Raw genomic sequence first — 20,478 nt, 5'->3', positions numbered from 1 at the left:
ATCTAGAAGGCACCGTTCTTAGGTCCAAAAAGGACCTTTTCTAAAAACTCTTTCATAACTTTGAACAGACAGTATTGGCAAGGGAGTGCTTAGCAACAAGAATGCACCCTTCCAAAGGTCCCTACATGGCTTCAGAGTTTAAGTCTCCCTTCACAAGTCATTTAGGAACTAAGGGCAGGTCCTCTGCATCTACTGATATAGTTAAGCTAATGCAGGATACTAAGAGTTGTTATGTCTGACTGACATGCTATGCCAGTAGAGTTCCTAGCATTAATGCTGCTTGACCAGTATACCTGGAATTTGACCAGTTCCACTCAGAGGGTCACTTAATGTACTGGTGCTGACTTAGTATTCATCATTTTACAGTTCCTAGGGAATTTCCTCTTGGAGCACTTATCTGCATTAGAATATTGATCTTTCCATACCAGGAAAGCACTACCAGTGCACATATAGCCTGCGTATCATTTAAATTTAATGGGACTTGATTTCTCAGAACTACAGTTTTGAGATATTTAGGTACCTAAAGATAAAGCTAGGGGCTGAGGTACTTTTAAAAAATTCAGTATTACCTACATGCATCCCAAGACATCCAATTTCTTTCCAAATAAAAACCTACTTGCGTTACTTATGGGTGTGGTTATCAAATTAATTTAGGACTTCTCTAGAGGCTATGGGAAATTGGTAGCATAACCAGAACTGGAATCCAGGAAGAGTAATTCAGAAGTCTGTACAGTAACCACAGAACAACCTTTCTTCCCTTTAACTACGTACTTCACTCTTCAAATCAAACCATACTGATCAAGAACTACCATACTTTAAAAATATTCTTAAAGTGGCAAAGCCGTCTGTAAAGTCTGATCCGAAGGAAAACACCAAGCTTATATTTTTATAATCTTTATAACTTTAATTATATTTTACCAAGTCCTATTCTGGTCTATATTCTAGCCAACTGTTGGTAGTAATTGTTGACTGGATGTGTATGCACACTTATTTCCATTCATACGGCAGGTTTTGTAACTTTTTGTACTGTGAGACTCTTCCATTTAATGTCTTGTAATGGTAATGTCTTTTTTTAATGCACAAGAAAATTGAAGAACATTATAATATACACTCCTAAGGGACAAGCAGCATTTTCATAAGATTCTGAGGGAGATAGAATAATTCTTTACACAAGCTGCATTTTGCCCACAAATCTATATTTTGTTCAATATTTTAAATTCGTAGCTTTATTTAGTGCCTCTTCTAAAGATAATTACACTACTCAGGATTCATTATACTGCAAAAAAAAACCCTATAAAGATACAGCAAATTAAATTTCAGGAGCACTTTTGTTTCTTAATTGATCAAAAGAATTATGGAGCGCTGTACAACTGTAACGGTCATAGGTCTAATGGACATGTCAGCTCATCTGGCCTGCAAATGGCAGGAAAGTCACTGCATCAAACAAGCCAGTGGGCTAAATTCTGCTGTCCCTACACTGAAATAGATGGGGTTAGGCAACTGTGTTTAAGAGCAGTTTAACCCACTGACTTTAGTGGAAATTGTGCTAGTGTATGTAAAAGAAGAAATTGATCCTTTTAGCTTAAATATAGAAGATCGAGAGCCAGGATTATTATCTCACTTACACTGGTAGGTGCCATTTGAAGTAGCGCTATTTATTGTGTTAATGCAAACTGACATTCTTTCTGTCTTGCCAGCAAGCTATCAGTCTGCTGCTATGTATATCATATATAATGTGTATTGCTTTAGTGAGTAAAAATGTTCATTTTAAATACATAATAGCATGCATCTATCTTTATTACAGCCAAAACAATGAAAGTTTACCATCTCGCTCTATAATCAGACCTCTATTTTTTATTAAAGATAATTCCATTATTCTGCAATAAGGGAACTAATACATGCCCTCGTTTTGGAGGAATTAGTAATGCAGATTGAGTTTCCTAGAAGAATTACTGAACTTGTGTACTTTTGAGATTCTAACTTAATTCGTGCACTTATCATGATAATGTGCTTTATTATTTGTTACACCAAGCTGATGAATTCTCCCTAGGCAATGTATAATTATTAGACAGTACCTATTACAAGATCACTGAAAATTGTTATTATATGGCGACTCCATGCAGTTTACACCATCCTTTCTCTATTTCAACTGCTGGTTCAGAGCCGTCATTGTGATCTGTCTGTATTAATTCAAGGATGAAAGTTCCATTAAATTTTCAAATTATCTAATTATAGTGCCAATTTCATGTTAAGATATAGGAAATAAAATAAGAAGACTTTGCGTTATTTTATCAGTGTAACATTCCTTAGGTATGGGAGGGTAGTATCTCAATTCCAATCCACTAAATGCAGCTTAGCCAATAGCAAATGTTTTAAGAAGCTTTCAGTGAAACTGGGTTAAGACATTTCTACGGAAGAATAAACAAAAAGGCAACTGCAGGTATCACTATGCTGTTCAGAACAACTTATACATGTCCCACATTCTTCATCCAAACAACAGCCAGTAGATCCATAAATTAGATAATCCTAGAGTTTTATTGGCTAAGTATTTCACCATTGTTGATTTTCGCTTTACTTGTGGTTTTAGTCGAGTTTTTATATGCAGAGTTTTGGAATACCTGAACATTTCAGCTACAATTAAAAAGTTAGAGTCTTATCTCCTAAAAATACAGAGAAGAGCTTAAAGATCATAAACAAGAACCCAAAAAGAGGACAGCAGAACAGAAACCCCCACTTCCCCACGCATATTTAATTTTCATTACTTAATGTTTTCTTATGCTAAATTTGTAAGCCTCCTTTTAAGTGCTCTATGCCACCAATGAGTAAACAACCTCCTTTGACACATGCTGGGCCAGGCACCAGCAACTTCTAGCACCTAAGGGATGACAGAAGTAATCCAGCCCAGTCCTGGACCACCTTCCCCATTCTAGCTAGCAAAATTGATCACAGAATTGATGGTCTTTTAGTACTACAAAAACCATCTTCAGGTCCCGGTTGCACTTATACAGTGCAGTCAGTTTCAAAGTTGCCATTTCCCAAGCATGGGAAGATTTCTTCTAGGCATTTTTAATCAAAACCAAAACATTTAACATCAAAATGTTTACTGAACTAACTGAAATCTTCCACTTAGAGTCAGCTTGATATCAAACTGCACTTAGTAGATTTTGCGCTTCATGAATCTGGTAGGTTTAGAGTAGAGCGCCTCGAGCCCAAAAGAGAGAAGTTGCTTGGCCCTCTGGTCTCTTGCATGGAGGAAGTTCTCAGCAGTGTGAGAGTGCAGAAATTTTCCACAAATAAAGCATGCTGCCTGGTCATGAGAGAAACTGTATTTAATCTTCAGGAAAAACAGTTAATGTGTTCATTACACTGAATTTCCCCTGTTAAGAATTATTCCACCCAGTTTGTGGAAGCTGTAACAGTGAATTAGCCTAAGCAAAAAAATGGATGCTGTATTTACTGCATTACTAAGCTTAGAAAAGAACTTCTAGGACCTCACAGGTCACCATGAATATTTTACATCCCATAGCTGCTATGGTAATGTGGTTCTGGTTTTGTTTTTCACCAATAGAGGAAGATATTTCTTCAGTGTACACTTGTTATGTCAGTGTGGAGGAATTTCAGTTTACATTTCAGTGATGAGGCACATAAGCAGCAGCAGATGGTATTTGGAGCACAGTGAAGATACAAAGATATCAGGGGAGCTGGAAGAGAGGATCTGAGCATAACAAGCTGCTTTATAAGCCCTCCCTGAAGAAAGCATGCACTTCTAAACATGTTTACTTGCTAACATTGTTTTCAGTTACTCTCTATAAAAGGATAACAATAAAATACGCTAAATAATCTTTCAGAATGCTGCAATAAAGCAGCACCAAAAAGAAACCCCAAAGTATGCTATGTTTTCCACCCTTTATAATTTCCTCCTTTATGCATACTGTATTCCCTTAACAGAAAAGAGTATTACACAGGTTTGGCAAATGCGGAACTGAGTTGCAGAGGGACAGGGGGAGCCCCACTGGAAGTCTGTACTACTGCTAAAAATTCAACGGAAGTGTCCAAGCTCAAGCCATAATGCTTTAACTGCAATGCTGTCTGCAGCAGAAACAGATAAAAGGTGAGTATTTGAATGTGGAGAAAACCAGGAAACAGGCAGCAAGCAAGATCTGGTAGGAGTTTAGCTGGTTATCTTTGGAATGTGCTACAAGATCATTATGAGCTTGGGTTTCACAGGGAAGTTAGTACACCTCAGGAGGTGTCCAAAGTGACCCACATGGGGTAAGTGTCACCTAGGATAGGTGGCTGGAGTCCTGGATTGCTCCTGAAAGCTCAGTTCACAGTTCTCTTGGGACTTAAATGTTGGTGATGCTACTCTTATGATACATGTCACCCAAGTGCAGAGTTAGAGAGCATGCAGGGTAGAGAAAAAAATAGCTCAAATTGTGAATGCAAACAGGTGGCAGATAATTGGGTCATGTGTGGGGGTGGATGTCCCAAGCTGAACTTCTGAGCTCTCGTGCAGAAATCTGCTACTTTCTAGCTGCAACCAGTACAGGTTACCTATAAACTGTGATAACACCTGGACTAAACAAAAGTGGTACATCCTGAATCCTCCAGTTAATAAAGAGATATGAACCAAAACCAATAATCAGGAGGCTGACCATGCATTGTGCTTCCCCACATAGACTATTCAGGTTTGGAAAACAGAGAGCTTTGGGGGCTGAAAAGAAGAATGTTAAGATCATGACTGAAGGAAGTGTCCTAGCAGCGGGAGAAGTTCCTGGAGACCAGAGCTGCATGGAGACTAATGGGGGGAATGCCCAGTGACTTTGGCCCCTAACACCCAAGCTGGGTCACGATGAGCAGGAGCACAGTAGGAAGCAACCAACTTTCTGACCAACTGTCCCAGGCCAGCAGTGACATCCCTGCCAGGAAGGGATGGGAAGATATAGTGACCATAGCGCTGGGGTCAGCAAGGGAGTGGGTGCTTCAGATAATCAAGCAGCATAAAACTCTCATCTCACTAGTTCTTAAATAAACCTTAGAATCTGGATCCACTGTGGGTTGTCATTCACTCTGTCTCGCCTGTGGCACCAGAGCTTTAGAAGTACTCTCAGATCTCATCTAGACATGGTGATGGTGACGTAGGCAAAGGAAGTCAATTTTTAAAATTTTCTCAAGGCTCAGACTAAAGAGAGGAGATGACGATCTCAGACTGGAGAAGTTTAGGTATGCAAGTACCTAAAAGACTACAACAAAGGCTTTGAATAAGATTGTTTTGCTTTATACACTTTAGCTCTAAGTAAGTCCTACATTCACCTCATAAGTTCTTTACAGAGTGTTGCTGTATGAGGAAGATTGATGAAGGGACCCTAGAGTTTGTGAGACACTCCACTGCAAAAAACATCCGAAAAGCAGAACTCTACTTGACCTCCCACCTGCCATTACAGGTTTCAAAAGGAAGAAATTTCTCTCTGCATGGACCTGGGATGAAACAGACTGATTGGTTTAGCTTTGTTATTCTCACTGTGGAGCAGGAATTATGAGACAGCTTATTTTAAACTGCTAGATTGTCATTAAGTAAACAAGCAACACTAATCACGATTAGTAATAGACAAGGATTGCCTGAAGGAAAGCTTGGAGTTGATGAGAAAGGTTTTAAGTTTTTGTAAATCTCACAATGAAACCAAAACAAGGAAGGATAATTTGAACTGAATAATGGGCTGCACATTTGGAAAAATCTTTTATTCAAATAGATGAAGCAAACAGGATTTTCTTTTAATCCACATGGAGTGATCAGAGTAGTTCACCTTGCTATAGTACTGTAGCTAAAATGTTACAAAATAAAGACTCTGATTGACAGGAGATGTTTATTACCATCTCCTTGGCGTGCCGTACCTGGAGGAGGTTCCCACATCCAGGAGGTTCATGCTACCACTGCAGAGATAACTGAGCTGCTAAAGAAACAATCAAACAGATATTGCTGATAGCTAGTTTACATTTAAAGATGGAAACTTACACCACTAACAGGTTAAAACCACTGAACTGTTCAGTGTGGAATTGCTGAATGATTACATTAATCATCTTGGGATGGGTGAGAGGAGTAGGACAAATATTTGGGGGAGCTGGAGCCAATATAACCTCCCTGTTTGTCAGCAGCAGTCTTAAGATAATGGGTATTTCAAGAACATATGCAGTGAACAAAGATTAACTTTTAAGGTACAGAATTTTACCAGCATTTTTTTCTCATTTGTATAATTTGTTTGTATTATTTTAGCACCAAGGAAACATAACCAAGATGAGGATCCCAATGCCTACACATGAACATTTGGGGAAACAGATGGAGCAGATGAACATTTATCACTTCTTTAACAGTTAATGCACTGCAGCACTCCAATCATTGGGGTTGCTCTGTAATTCCCCAACAACCATCATGTGGTTAACTCCTGATAGGATCTGACTTCTTAATGGCATCCTCTGAGGTCCCTCAATCTCTGGAGGAATAAACATATACAAAAGTTACACAATTGTGTTTCAATTCATAATTTCCAGCGTGACTGTCTAGAAAACTGAAAATCTGATTATACTATTGCTTTAACTATATGCTTGCAGCAAAGGTGAGGTTGTTATTAACAGATGAACCTGCAGTTTACATAGTGTATAAAAAATTTCTATTTTTATTAGATCAGAATGATATTAAAAACATGCTGCCTGCAAATACAAGCTTGCAAAATAACAGACGTTGCTTCCATAATTTTGGGTAATTTAGCATGAATTGAATTCTTATTTTGACTTTTTATATTTTTAATCAGGAAATTCAAAGAATTTGAACCACAAATTTTCTAATGTCCTGCTATTACTTCATGTGTTCCAGGTGACATGCAGATATATTACAACTGTTTAGTTTACAATATAGATGTAAACAATATTTAGACAAATTAATGCATGGTCTAATGCTAATTAAATCAAGAGAATTAGAACAAGAATTAATTAAGCCCTTTTGAGTTCTGTTCATCTTTGCATTGTACATATGAAATTAAGGAGACTTCTTTTTCGTTAGAGTCTACATCATAGGTCTAGAAAATTTAAGTTTATATATATTTATATTTTTATAATTATTTGTATTAAAGAGACCATGACAAAATACGTACTATTCCAGTGTAGTTTAAAGTTGTCCAGGAAATACTTCTGTCTCTTCAGCGTCACAGGCAAGGAAGACAGGTTTCCATGGGGTGTATGTCCAGCCACCCACATTTTCTTTCTGTCTTCCAAACAAGGCTTCATATTCTATCTAAGAATACTGAAATAAGAAGGGCAATTCTGGAGAGGATCCAAAGTCTGCAATAGAGAGAAGAGAAGAAAGGAAAGGCATCTTTACGAAAGTTCGACTCAACTCAAATCTCTATGTCTATATTGCTAACCTTCCTCTCAAACCCCTTCAAATTAAACCCTGGAATTTCTCACAGCCATGCTGATATGTATGTTATGCTTTATTCTTCTGAATGCTTAGAGTTAGCCAGTCAGGAAAATGCCATTACCTAAAAAATAAATGTAGTACACAATATAGGCATATATGCATGCATACACATACCTGGGCCAAAAGTGTAACCTATACAGTGGATGTCATTGTTTTCTAGTGCAGGTCTCAAAGCATAGCCTCCCCAGGAATTTTGAAAATTGCTGATCTTGCAGCTCTCCAAGCTTTATAAGAATAAAAACTTACCAAGCTTTGATATTAATGTCTTAGACATAAAATTGTAATCTTAAATGTGGGAATAATAACCAAGGAAACACAGTCCCTCTTATATATCAAGAGTCAGTGAATTTTATCTGCTGGTTGGGCCTGACAGCAATTTCCTGATAGGAAGTAGAGCAGATTTATTTCTGTCCAACCAAGCAAACTGATTTTACCTTAAAAATAAATATATTCCTTTTATTAATGCTAACACTCTGGGACTTGATCTGTGTAGTACTCATTCACAATAATATTTTTTTAATACTAAGAGGCACAATAGAACAAGACCTAATGGTGGGTCAGATCCCATCACCTCAAATCACTGTGAATGTCTAATTCTGTGCATAACAACTTGTGGTAGCACTTGTCAAAGGGAAGGTTATGGGAGTGAGACGTCAGTCACCCCAACCCATGGTCGCTCCAAAAGGAATGACTGCCTTTGAGGCTGGTCTCATTCAGCATCTGAAGGCATTAGTCTTATGTACCTGCTTTTACAGTTACTAACGCATTGACAAATAACAGTAGTCATATATTTATGTGAAACATAAGGAACAATTTATGTAAATATTTCATACAGAAATGGTACATTACCTTCCCAGACATGGAAAAAATCCCTGGAGAAGCAATGGTTCTTCATGTTGCAAACATGGGAGTTGCCTGCACTTCTCCTGCCTTGATCCTAGCGACTCAAAAGCAAATCAAAAGTAACAAGGGACAGTTAGCACTCCAGAAAGAGCAGGTTAAACATCCCTGAACAAATAAAAATCTTGATAGGCTCAATTTAGACTTGAAAGAATGGTCAAAATCTCAAACAATGTGAGTCTCCCAGACTCAGCTCCTCTTCTGTAAATGCACTCAAGGCACATAACAGGACTGAGCTGTCAGGCACGTGCTCACAACAGTTATGTAGCCAAAAAGCTGTAGACAACAAGCTGTAGACGTTGAGGCAAGGAGAAAAATTTTCAGCTTGTATCTTGGAATCGGTAGATTAAACTGATCTTTTTCCCCTGCATCTTTATAAGCAGTTATCTCATGTGTGTTGGAGATTTAACTCCTGTTCTCTTCCAACTGACCTTGACTTGTATAAAATATAATTTCAATGTCATTAACTAACATCAGATTATTCCATCTCTACAGTATTGTAATCTTTAAATGAAACAGGCTACTGGAATAATTTCATGGTAACAAACATACTAATACATACACTCCAAAGAAATGGCCTGTAATTTCATTTAATCATTTAGGATGCTCTGAGAGGTGTTAACACAAGGATGAGAAAGAAGTGTCTTCCAGGGACCTCCATTAGTCAGAAAACTGCTCTGACATATGGCAGTAGAGATCATGCTTGGGGACCAAGGGAATTTTTAACATTTCTTCTTTGATGATTCAGGGAGGTTTGGTTGGCATATAATTGGAACCCATCAGCACATAATCTACAAGCGAGAATAATTGCACGCCTGTGTTCAAACCATCAGCTTTCCAACTTCTTCGCCAGATAATCTCCTCAGTGTGGCTGAACTAAGTAGTAACTTTTCAACCAAAGGTTAATGAAGCTTTCCACAAGTTCATGTGTTGTTGTTTTGATAGCAACCTCTGGAAATATTACCACATAATCTTATGCATTTTCATATCAATGTGTTTTATAGTAGGATCAGCATTTGATTTCAATATTTATTGCAGCAGGATATGGATTTTATTACATTGTAAGATTTCAGAAGGTAAAAAAATTTCAGAAGAAAACTTTTTTTATTAAAAATATTTTGCTTAGTTCAGCTCTGTACACTGAAGTTTTCTCACTGCTGTACTTTGTACTCAAGGCCTGACTAGAAATGCTCAAGTCGAGAATTTGAATATGTCTCAACTCTGTGCTAATCTGGATGGAAAATGTTGGAGTGGGGATTGCTCAGTGTTCTCAGTCCCCTTCAGAGCAAAGGCTAGAGGTCTTCTTTCTGGACAGGATCTGCTGCCACTGTCATCAAGAAGGATGGTGGAACTAAGTGACAACAGTTCTCCATCAAACAGACATTCAACCTTCATCAGCTCTGGCTGAAGAATCACTTGCAAAGCTAGTGTAAAGTCTTTTTTTTAAAGTTCTGTGCATTTTGTTTAACTCTACATTTCATAGCTGAAGCTCTGCTGAAGTTTGTTGTGCATGTTTACTAATTTTTATGTAATTTTTCTGATTTTGTATACTTCTTTGATAGTAGGAAAGTAGACATTATTTCACATAAAACCCACTTCAAAGTAAGGTGTTTAAAAAAGATGCACTTCTAATTACAATTCCTGTTTTGTATTATACTGAAATTAATATTTAAGGTTGGACCAGATGATCTTTCAAGGTCCCTTTCAAACCAGGCTGTTCTATGATTCTATGATTTAACATTTCCTTAGAAAGGCAGACACCCCACATCTTAAATATTTAAGTAATCAAAAAATTTGCTTAGCTTCTTTTTTTCTTTTTTTTTCTTTTTTTTCTTTTTTTTCCATAAAATGATTGCATCAGTTACACTTTATTCACCCCATTTACAACAAGCAATAAATGCAAAACATGTTCGTGTATAAGTAGAAGACTCATTTAATGAAAAAAATTCAGATGAAAGAAACAATTAGGAAGGAATTTTCTAGCTATCAAAACTGACTAGTAGCAAGTCTGTCATTAAGCATAACTCTTCAGGATCACAGGCTTACTTTCTTGCGTCATTTTAACACATACAAATTCAGACGTTACAATTGTGACAAATCTCACTAGAAAAAAATATGTACTGCCAAATATGCTGCTACCAAAAATATGAAGATCCTGAGCAACAAGTTATTATGGACTTCTTTAATGAACTACTGAAACAAAAACAATTATTAGAAAATGTTTTCATAATACTTAAGATGATTAATTTTAACTATTGTTTATTTAATCAGGACTATGCCGATAAAAGTAATATCTCATACAAGCAAAGGCAATAGAATTCAAGACTTCAAAATGGATTTACATTCAAATCTACACTTTAATTAACTGTTTATTCCTCACACAGCCCTTGAATTTGCAAGCAGTTATAAGAGTACCCCTACTCCTGTATGCAAAAACAGTTTTGTAAATATGTAAATCCTTGCAGAACTGCAATCTTGCTCTACCTGGAAAGTTTTTTTCTTCTGGACAATTTTTTTCCCTTAAATTATACAGTTATAGGCTGTCTGAGTCACTTGTACACTAACGTTGAGCTCAGAAAAATAGGTAAAGAAAAAAGATTTTTAATTGATCTATTTTTAGAAAGCAATAAAACCCTGAAAATTAAAATAGAATCTTTTTATTCAACCCCCTGCAAAGAATTTAGACTTCTGTTAAGTCTAGAAAACCAGAGGTGTATTTCAGTCTCTCCATTCCTTTGCTGTTTGAATTAGCTGCTTCTTGGTTTTAGTGCATTTTGAGAAAACTCAAAATGTTCTCTATACGAGGGGGAAACTTCTATTAGCTTTGCAAATAATATCTAGGTTTGAGTACAGGATAGCTATTTCTACTGGTATTGTATCTACAGCTAGTGAATTACAGTACTGGACTGAATTCCAGCACAGATTTACCTCTGTTGTGGGACACAGACTAAAACCATTTAACATCCGAGTACCTCATATTCTCTTCATCCCCCATTTCTGTAAAGGCAAGGAGAAGAGGAAAGAGTATCACAGCTAATACTTAGTCCAAAGAAACATTGCCAGTGGTTTTTAGCATAGGCTCTAAAAATATATTTTTATTATAAGCATATGCTAGAAGCTTCAAAGGGTTCTGTAATGTTTATACTGTTTATATTTTTTGCAGTATGTATTTTTTTTTTTCTTGCATATCTGGTATGTGTTTATTGTAACAAGAAAAATCAACCACAGCACCATGTCTTTCCTTTGTTCTATCTGTTACTCCTACAGGTGCAAACAGCAGATGATATTAAAAGCAATCTCTCTTGATTTACTAGTGCTTTATTCTCTTACTTTTCATAAGTCATGAAACAACCACATCTTCTACTAGATCATTCAGGCTTTGTTGTTCTGAACCTTATGTTTCAAATTTAAAAAAAAAAAATCCCAAAAACCTGCAGTTTTAACCCTCAACTTCCATTTTAATTGGTTTGATATAATATTCCATATTTCAGTGACTGGCCTTGGAATGTTTACAGACACTACTTATGCTAATAATGAGTTAGTCACCTTTGCTAAGCATCCATAGCCATTCTGCTCCATCATGTTTTTCACCCATCGTAAGAGACAGGAAAAAAATTATGCTCCCAGCTGAGAAAATTCATTTGTCACTGTTGTTGGGGGAGAGAGATGTTAATCTATAATATTCAAATGCTTCCGCAGACCTTGAAAAATATTTTTCATAAAAGTGCTAGCAATTCTGAATTAGATCTAGAGAATTAGGGACTCAATGTACTCCTAATTTTTTTCAATTCAGAAAGAAAAAACGTCAGCTGATTTACTTGAACTCTGAACATCAGTTTTAACAACCACCTTTAGGCAAAATATAGCTAAAAATTTAAGAGTGAAGTGCTTAAGGCACATTTTTTGCCCAGCGGTTATACGCTGCTTTAATGATTCTGTTTCTCCAGTGAGAACTGAAAAACCCAATTAGGTCATTGAAGAAGTAGGATGACCACTTGTATGAAAGCCAAGACCTTCCTTTCACATAATAAAAGATCAGACTGCTACTCTGCAAGAACATTTCAAGTTAATTAATCCTTCAATTTTCCTGCTAATCACTTCTTAAATACGTCCTGATAATAATAATTCATGAGGTTTGTTATATAACTCACCTTGAATGATTCCAGGAAGTGAAAGTCGCATGAGATTTCATGCTGCAGTGACCACTGATAGAAATTTGTAACATCTGGACTGTCTTGGATCCTCACTACTTAATTCTTTGACAGGCTGCTAACGTAAGACCCATATGCCTGTGAGCATGCTTCACATCTGTAATTGATGTCCTGCTGTCTACTGGAACACTCTTCTGTACCCATAAGATATTAAGATGAATGCTGCAATCATCTCTAGGGAAAAAAATAAAAATCAGAAGTCTGTAATTTCTTCAGCACCAAGCAAGCAGTTCATAATGTTATGCACTAGCACAGTCTGGCAAACTGCAGGTTTAGTTCAAACATTATTTTTATATTTAGGCAGGAAAAAGAGCCATTGAAAACATATCAGAAATTGTGGTGGAAGCCTTAAGGACAACGTAAAGGTTAGGTAAGAGATAATTAAGAAATTTTCCCAAATCTCTAGTTTTCTTTATATGGGAAGTTGTGTGTTTTCCATGCAAGTCTCTGCCAGTCCCAATAGCACTGTACTTTCCAATAACAAAGTAAACTGTAACCTACATAGGCTTCGAAAGGTCTAAACTCTTGGCCTTCCACCAAGGTCAAAAACTGATCCTATGGCGCCAGGACAGATTTGCACGTGCAGTTTTCTCAGGTTATGGATACAGAAAACTGTGGCATAAAAAGAACCCATCTTTACAGGAATGCTTTGGCACTCAAGTTTATCTTCATTGTCTTTATTTCCTAGAAAATAGTTGTCAGGATTATTTAATTAAAATTTGGCATTCATTTTCATGAAAATATACTATTGTATGACTCATGTGAAATAAAAAAGTTTTCTTAAAACTTTTGTGGAAACCACTTAATATGTAGTATATATCCCATTCTTCCCCTGCAGGTACATCAAGAAACATTTACAGGTCTCCTGTTATGCATGACTAAGTTGTAAAATACAGAGAGCAAAAGTAGAGCATACAGTCAAAAGAGCAGAGCATAGAGCCAAATTATGAAGAGCATATGTGAACATCACTGAACTTCATATAAGACAAGGGCTGAAGGGGAGACCAGTTGCTTTATTTTACAAATAATCTTACGAAATTAATCTTAAAAAGCTATTAAACTTGAATTCCAAACCCATATCTATGAGAACCAAAGAACATCAGGAGGAATCTGCACTGTAGCAGCCATCTGATTTCATGGGCAGTGTATACAAACACTTTCATCCACTAAGGTACATACCGAATAACAAAACAAATCATTGCCTTTCTGCATGTGCATCTTCCTGTTTTCTCCGGCAGTGCTAATGGAAGCCTAATGGAAGCTATTAAATCTTTTTAAAGCCATAAAGTGCATTAACCTCCCAACATTGCAGATTGGCTACTCTAACAGACTTAACTACAAATTAACGTGTTGAAATAAATATGTTTTAATCAAATGATGTCAAGGTCTATCCATCTAATTTTACATATCCAACTTTGGAGCCTGTTTTAGTAGCCAGCAGACTCAGGCTTTTAAACAGCCCTCTCAAAATTTTGGCAGCCTGTGGCTTGGAGTCACTCCATCCAACTCCAGACTCCTGAGTGATGCACCAAAGCTGGAAACGCAGCTATTTTATGTTCCCTCTAGCATCCACGGTCAAAGTTGGGCTCTTCCAGATGGCTATTCAGATATTCTATGCCCTGGATATTTTGCCTCTCTCCCTACTGACAAGAAAATATTAGTAATTTTTAAAAGCCTTTATGATTGCAGCAACACAGGAAACCCATCTATGTTTCAAAGAGTTGACATTTGGAAAATTTTTGTATCACTGAGCATATTTTAACTATCACCTGAGGTGGAGACGAGATAGGATCGCTAAACCTGGGTGATTCTCAGTTATAAGAAAACACCTTAATACAGTCCACTAATAGAAGAACAATAATATAAGTCCAGATAACGTTGCCCATAGTTAGGGCACATGGAGCAGCAGCATTTTCCTTAGGAGCAGCAGAAAGAAGTCAGGCATTACAGCTGGGTCTCTGAAACCACAGAGGTTATGGACACATCAACAGAGAAGTAAAGCTTGAGGCAAAAAGCCTGAAGCAAATCACACTGTGACAGCTGCATCCAAACTGCACCTTGTGCTTCTGAGAGCACGACTGAGCATGCTGTGCATCAAGAGGAAGGGTACTTTCAAGCATGACAAATGTAGCTGCCATTTGTTCAGGAGTGAGTTGGCTACTGCTGCAGCAAGATTAAATTACAGCTGGATGTGTCCATGTCTCTTTAAAACAAGAACAGCTAGACTTGCTGTAGATTAATCTATTTAAAAGCTTGAGGGGTAGGTCAAGAAGCCCAAAGGCAGGTAGTTCAGGCACAAAAGAAGGAGGGAGACGTGTTTTACTGGCAGAGGAATCTCGTTTTGCTTCTGCAGGCAGAGGCTGGAGCAAACAGCACAGACTCCAAGACTCAGAGGTCACATATAAGAGACAAAATTGAAACCACTGAAAAAGAAAAATGAAAAAAAAAAAGCATAAGGGTATTTTTAAGCCCTTAAAAGCATGGGAGAAGAGCACTCAATAAGAACCACTACTGCAAAGTGCTCATGAGGCTGAGGCTCTAGAAAATGAGACACTTAGCCTACCAGGGTTTCTGAGAAGGCAGAATTGGACCTGAAGGCAAAGGCTTTTAGACGACAGGTGCCATTTCTGTAGCATGTAATGCTCAAATCCTCCATGCCCAAGTGGTCAGGGCTGCCTGGAGCAGCTGGTGAAAGGGAAAGTTAATGCAACTACCTGATTAGCTTTGAAATGAGCATGTCCTCTAGGCTGCATATGAAAACTAACAAAATCTAAATATATTTGATCTAATTATGAGGATGCAGAACATGAGCAGAGAAACAAACAAAACCCAACAGATAACAGGTGATCCAAAACTAAACATGAATGACTTCTCTTCCTTAAAGACACAAAATCTGAGCATAAAAATACAGTTATATGAGCACAAACTCTCCCTGTGATTTAGAAGTTTTTATAGCCTTCCAGACTCCTATAACTCTAGAATTTTTCCAAAAGCAGAGCCACAGAGAAGCATTAAGTATACATATATTCACACATCTTTTGAAAGGCTTTAATTTCTTTATCAAGCTCATCCCTGAAAGTGCCTGAAGTAATTTGATCAAACTTAAAAAACAGCTTTCAGGCAAGACAGAATATAAAGGAAAAAAATAAGTTCACACAGCTATCATTTGGATAATTAGTAGTAACTGGGAAACCTCTTTAAAAAGAGAGCACTTAGGTAGCCATAACTATGTACGTTGCTCCACACTCCATAGAAATAATTGCCCTAAAATGCTTGAGCTAAGTTTAACAACCTATAAAAACTTTCAAGATAGGCCAGCTTTTAGGACACATAGTCTCAATGTTGCCTCTTAAAGGCTGTTTGTTGAGTGATGTTTCTGCATCAGTAAAAGGGAAAATATCTGCAAGATATCACTCAAAGGGCTTATTATAGAAGGCTTGCTTCTGGTCCAAACCAAATACTGGAGTCAAGTGAAATCAGCAAGACAACAACAAAAAATAAATATTAATACTGTAATACAATGAGCTCATCATTTATTCCTCTATACTTACTGTTAAGGATGCAGATTATGATTAATTAATCTGCCTTAATCTAACAGTCACAACAATTTGTAGAACTTCCAGCAGATAAATCATGTTTTACACAAATCCATGTCAATTACATAAAATTACATAGTTTACTAATTTAATTCAATAAAAGCCCTAAGCTAGGAAGAATTTTGTAACTGCCCTCAGCAAGTGAATAAAAAAATCATATACAAGCTATGAATGAATGAGCTACAATCAAACATGAAACACCTGTCAGATTTAATATTCAAGTACTGTCTTCCTCTGTAAACAAAGCTTGCCAGACTTAAATCTGAAAAACTTATGAAGAAGTCACACATTAGAGCAACAGCAATCCTAATAGTGCATTTTGAGCAAGAACAGGCTGGGTTACATCTTCCTTTCTTTCTTCCTTTTTTTTTTTCTTAAACAGTATTTACAGTGCCATTGTACCAGTGATTTAGTTTAAAATATATTAACCTCATTAGCTACATTTAGATGCTTTTTTACATTCATGTGAGGCACATACATTTAGAGGGTTTTCCCTCTACCTATTACCCTCTCAACTTAAAAAAAGAAAAACCACATTCTTGCAAGTTAGAAAAGAAGCAAAAGCAAAAAGATGGTTTGATGGTTATGGTCAAAACCTCAACACAGGGTAAAAGGACCAGAGCAAAGTCAGGTGTCCTCCAGGAGACATTTTCTGCAGGGCATGCACAAGTCAGCAGCTCATATTCCACCAGAGGAAGCACTTTGCAAGTCCAGGCATAGTAGCAATGTTCTTGGGGAAACTGCGGGATGTAGGGCACCCCAGGGACACTTGACATTTTTGTTATACCTGGGGATTTTTCAAGGTTATGCTAAGGACAACAGCAGCCACCAAAATAACCTCAGTTTGGGGAACATGAGCTCTTCAGTGCCTTCAAAAACATGGAGAAATACTTTCCCCTTAAAAGTAAAGTAACATAGTAAAAAAACTTGAAGTTAGCACATGCTGACTTGCAAAGGCAACTGCCAGATATTATCTGGTTTGCTATTGAACATGGAAGAAATAATTCTCTCTGTATTTGGAATATCTGGTGATCTGGACTTAGTTCTTCTACCCCAATCTCTCAAGCATTAATGTACTGTTTTCTTTACTAGAGGTAGGGTGCTCCATGACAAAATAAAATGTCAACAAGACACAGGACAAAATCTGCCTGACACAAAGCAGATCAAAAATACCATTACTACCTTTATAAACTCCATCATGAAAGTGAGGATAATTGGTCATTCTTCCTGGGTGCCCCCTGAGCTGAAAGATAAAAGTTAGATATTTAAAAGACTAAATAAATCAGGATTTAATAAAACACTATTTTGGGATGTGGTAGCTGACAGGCTCCTACAGATGTAGAGCTCCTGCCTGGGGTAACCACCTCCCCCAGCCTCTCTAAAACAGAGCAGCGATGCGTTGCTTCTCCCCCCAGTTGCCATCTCAGCAGCTCTGCCTCTCCCGCTCTGGAACTCGGATTTCAGCAAGGTACCATGCATGATAAATTTACAGTAAATTACTGGACTCTCGCTTTTGTCACAGTTAGCTTAATCTACAAGCCATATATGACAGAAAGAACAAAAACAGGCATAGTAGTTAATGTGATTAATTACTATTTAAATCAGCAGGCCACTGGTAGTGGTCCTCCCCATACTGCACTAGTAATGGGTCAGAATCTTGTCGCTGGAACGCAGCTAATGAACGTGATTAATGGCAGAAGGGAGTGACACACTGGGCATTCATTTTTCCTTAACTTTACAGTGTGAAGCAGTTTTACCCACATCCTCAAAATGATAGATATACTTAATCAGTAGTAGTAGAAGTCCCATTAAGTTCTCATTAAACTTCTATATCCCGTGTATAACCTTGAACAATACATTAGACACTAATGAGTATATTCTCCTTTCACTATGCACACGACTCTTATTAAAGCACTCCACTACCCTGGCGATGCGTGTGGTGTAAATACCCAGACAGAGATTATTGGAGCAGGTTTGCTATGCAAGCCTCTGAATAATTTCTTTTGCCTAGTGGAAGTGAGACAGTCTTAACACTAGCTGTACAGCTGGTCTGTGTGTATTTATTTGCATTGCACTTGAGGCAGCCCAGGACCTCGCTGTATTACATGCTGTACAAACACACACAGAGGACACCAGAGCTAGGCATGATCTAAAAATAGTGATGTTATAATACTCAGACTCCAGCTTTATTGTTCCTTGATTAATAGGCTAGGTGCAAAGTTAAAAGATGGAGTGCGGGTGTATTTTATACTATTCTTCTTAAAATTAGTTAGTACCACTTTTAAGATTATAATTAGTTATACAGTGCAATTTTAAGCAACAACACACCAGCAGGCAAATAAAAATAAGCATTTCACAAGCTGTTTTTCATCCAAAAAAAATCAGTGTTAGTGTAATAAAGCATCAAGAATGACTGAGAAATCTCAGTGCTTTCCAAAATAATGAGGTCAAGCTGATAGTATAGGGATTTCAGCTGTGATCAGATGAGTCATGTGCTCAAGAGCTCACATTAGTTCTTATTGGTTTCATTAAGCCATTGAGCTGGGTTTCATTGAGCCACTGAGTGCTTGGGAAAACAGTAACATAGTTTTCCTATTTTATTCAATGCAGAATTTAATTTTCATGTAGGTAGGAAGAGACTGATTTTCTTTTACTTTCTTTTTCTTTGAAAATTTATCCCACAGCTTAAAAAATATCAACAAGGAAGGAGTCACTTGTGTTAACACCTATCAGTTAACTCAGTTCAACAAAGTGTTAAGTATAACCTTAGATCAAAATTTATCCTGTTTAAAGATACAGTTTAAAATCTAATCAGAGACTAGCAATCTGCATTCTCTTCAGTAAATCCAGAGGCATGTGGTGATTCATACCGTGCACTGGGTAACCATTTTCTTTCCAGGGGATAAAAAGGAGTTTAGACCAATAGGTAAGTTAAGAAAATTTTAAAACTTCTTCAACATAGATCTGGAAACATCTGGAGAGCAGTTGAGTGAGGATCACAAAATCTCAAGTGCTTAAATTAAAAGGTGCTAATTTAGATTAGCTACATTTACAATGACCTCAGCTGCGATATGAGAACTTGTTGTATTCATCTTCTAGCACTAAAAGTCAGAGCTTTAGAAAGTGAGGGTGACTTCTACAATTAATTGTCTCTTGAAATATTTTGACTACTTTCAATAAGACATTTATCATTGTAGGACAAGAACTATATATAGTATATAGAAGAGCACAAGAAATTACTGGAGAAGCCAAAAGCACCACTGCAGTGGTGAACAAAAGAACAGCATCATATGGGAGTATATCATTATCTGCATTTCTTTTTCTGAAATACCTTTATTCCAGTTTGTCTTGAAACCTTATCTTCTAAAAGATTCCTTCCTTCCTTCTTCTAAAAGATTCCTTCAAAAGATGTCCTAAAAAAACCTCTCTTCTGTGACTTTTTAGCCACATTTATGTACCTTGAAGATGATCCTTGTACATCAGAGATAAAACCAGCCTATTACTTTTTCAAACCTAAGGAGATAATATATTGCTTAAACAATACATTTTAATGTAACTTATTTGATTTTCACAGTGAAATGTATGTACATTTTGACAACAGTTTTATGATAATGATTTTCAATTTAATATAGGTATTTCATAAGATGACTTTCATTGAGCTAATAGAGAGTTAAAGGTAATTTCAGTTTGTATAATTCGATTTGCAATGCAGATTAAGAACAGAGAGTTTGTATGTTTTATATTTTTCTAATGCTTCTGGTTTTCTACCTTTACTGTAACATATTTCTACTTCTACCACAGAGTCGATATGATATTTGATATTATGCACAATTGTGAAGTGTCGTAATTAAGCAGCAGATCTAAAAGATGCTAATACTTTAAGGCTGATTTTTAAATGTTTTCGGTGTTTTCAGTAGTCCTATAGTATTTCTTGGATAGCTTCTCATCTTCCTTCAACATTTTTAGAGAAATGTTTGTTTGCGCTCTTCCACCATTTATTGGAGAATTAGCATAATTGTGCTTCTGTGAAAAACATTACCCTACTCAACTTTGAATAAGCTTCGTTCTGTGTGGGTAGCTTCTGTGGCCTTAAACAGTCTGAATGTATCACAGAGATATATACATTTCACATCAATTATTTCAGTCTAGAGCTAATCGTCTAACCGAGACCACAGGTTGAGGTTATCCAAGTGAGTCATATCAGTTCTTTTGCTTAAGCTTTGTCATTCCCCAGGTGCTGGGCTATGGTATATATTAGCCTTCAAAACTAGAGAGCAGCTGCAGACAAAGGTGATGTGGG

The sequence above is a fragment of the Gavia stellata genome, chromosome 1, assembly GCF_030936135.1.
Source record: "Gavia stellata isolate bGavSte3 chromosome 1, bGavSte3.hap2, whole genome shotgun sequence".
Classification (NCBI taxonomy): domain Eukaryota; kingdom Metazoa; phylum Chordata; class Aves; order Gaviiformes; family Gaviidae; genus Gavia; species Gavia stellata.
The sequence above is the reverse complement of the archived record's forward strand: the minus strand, read 5'-3'. Positions refer to the sequence as shown.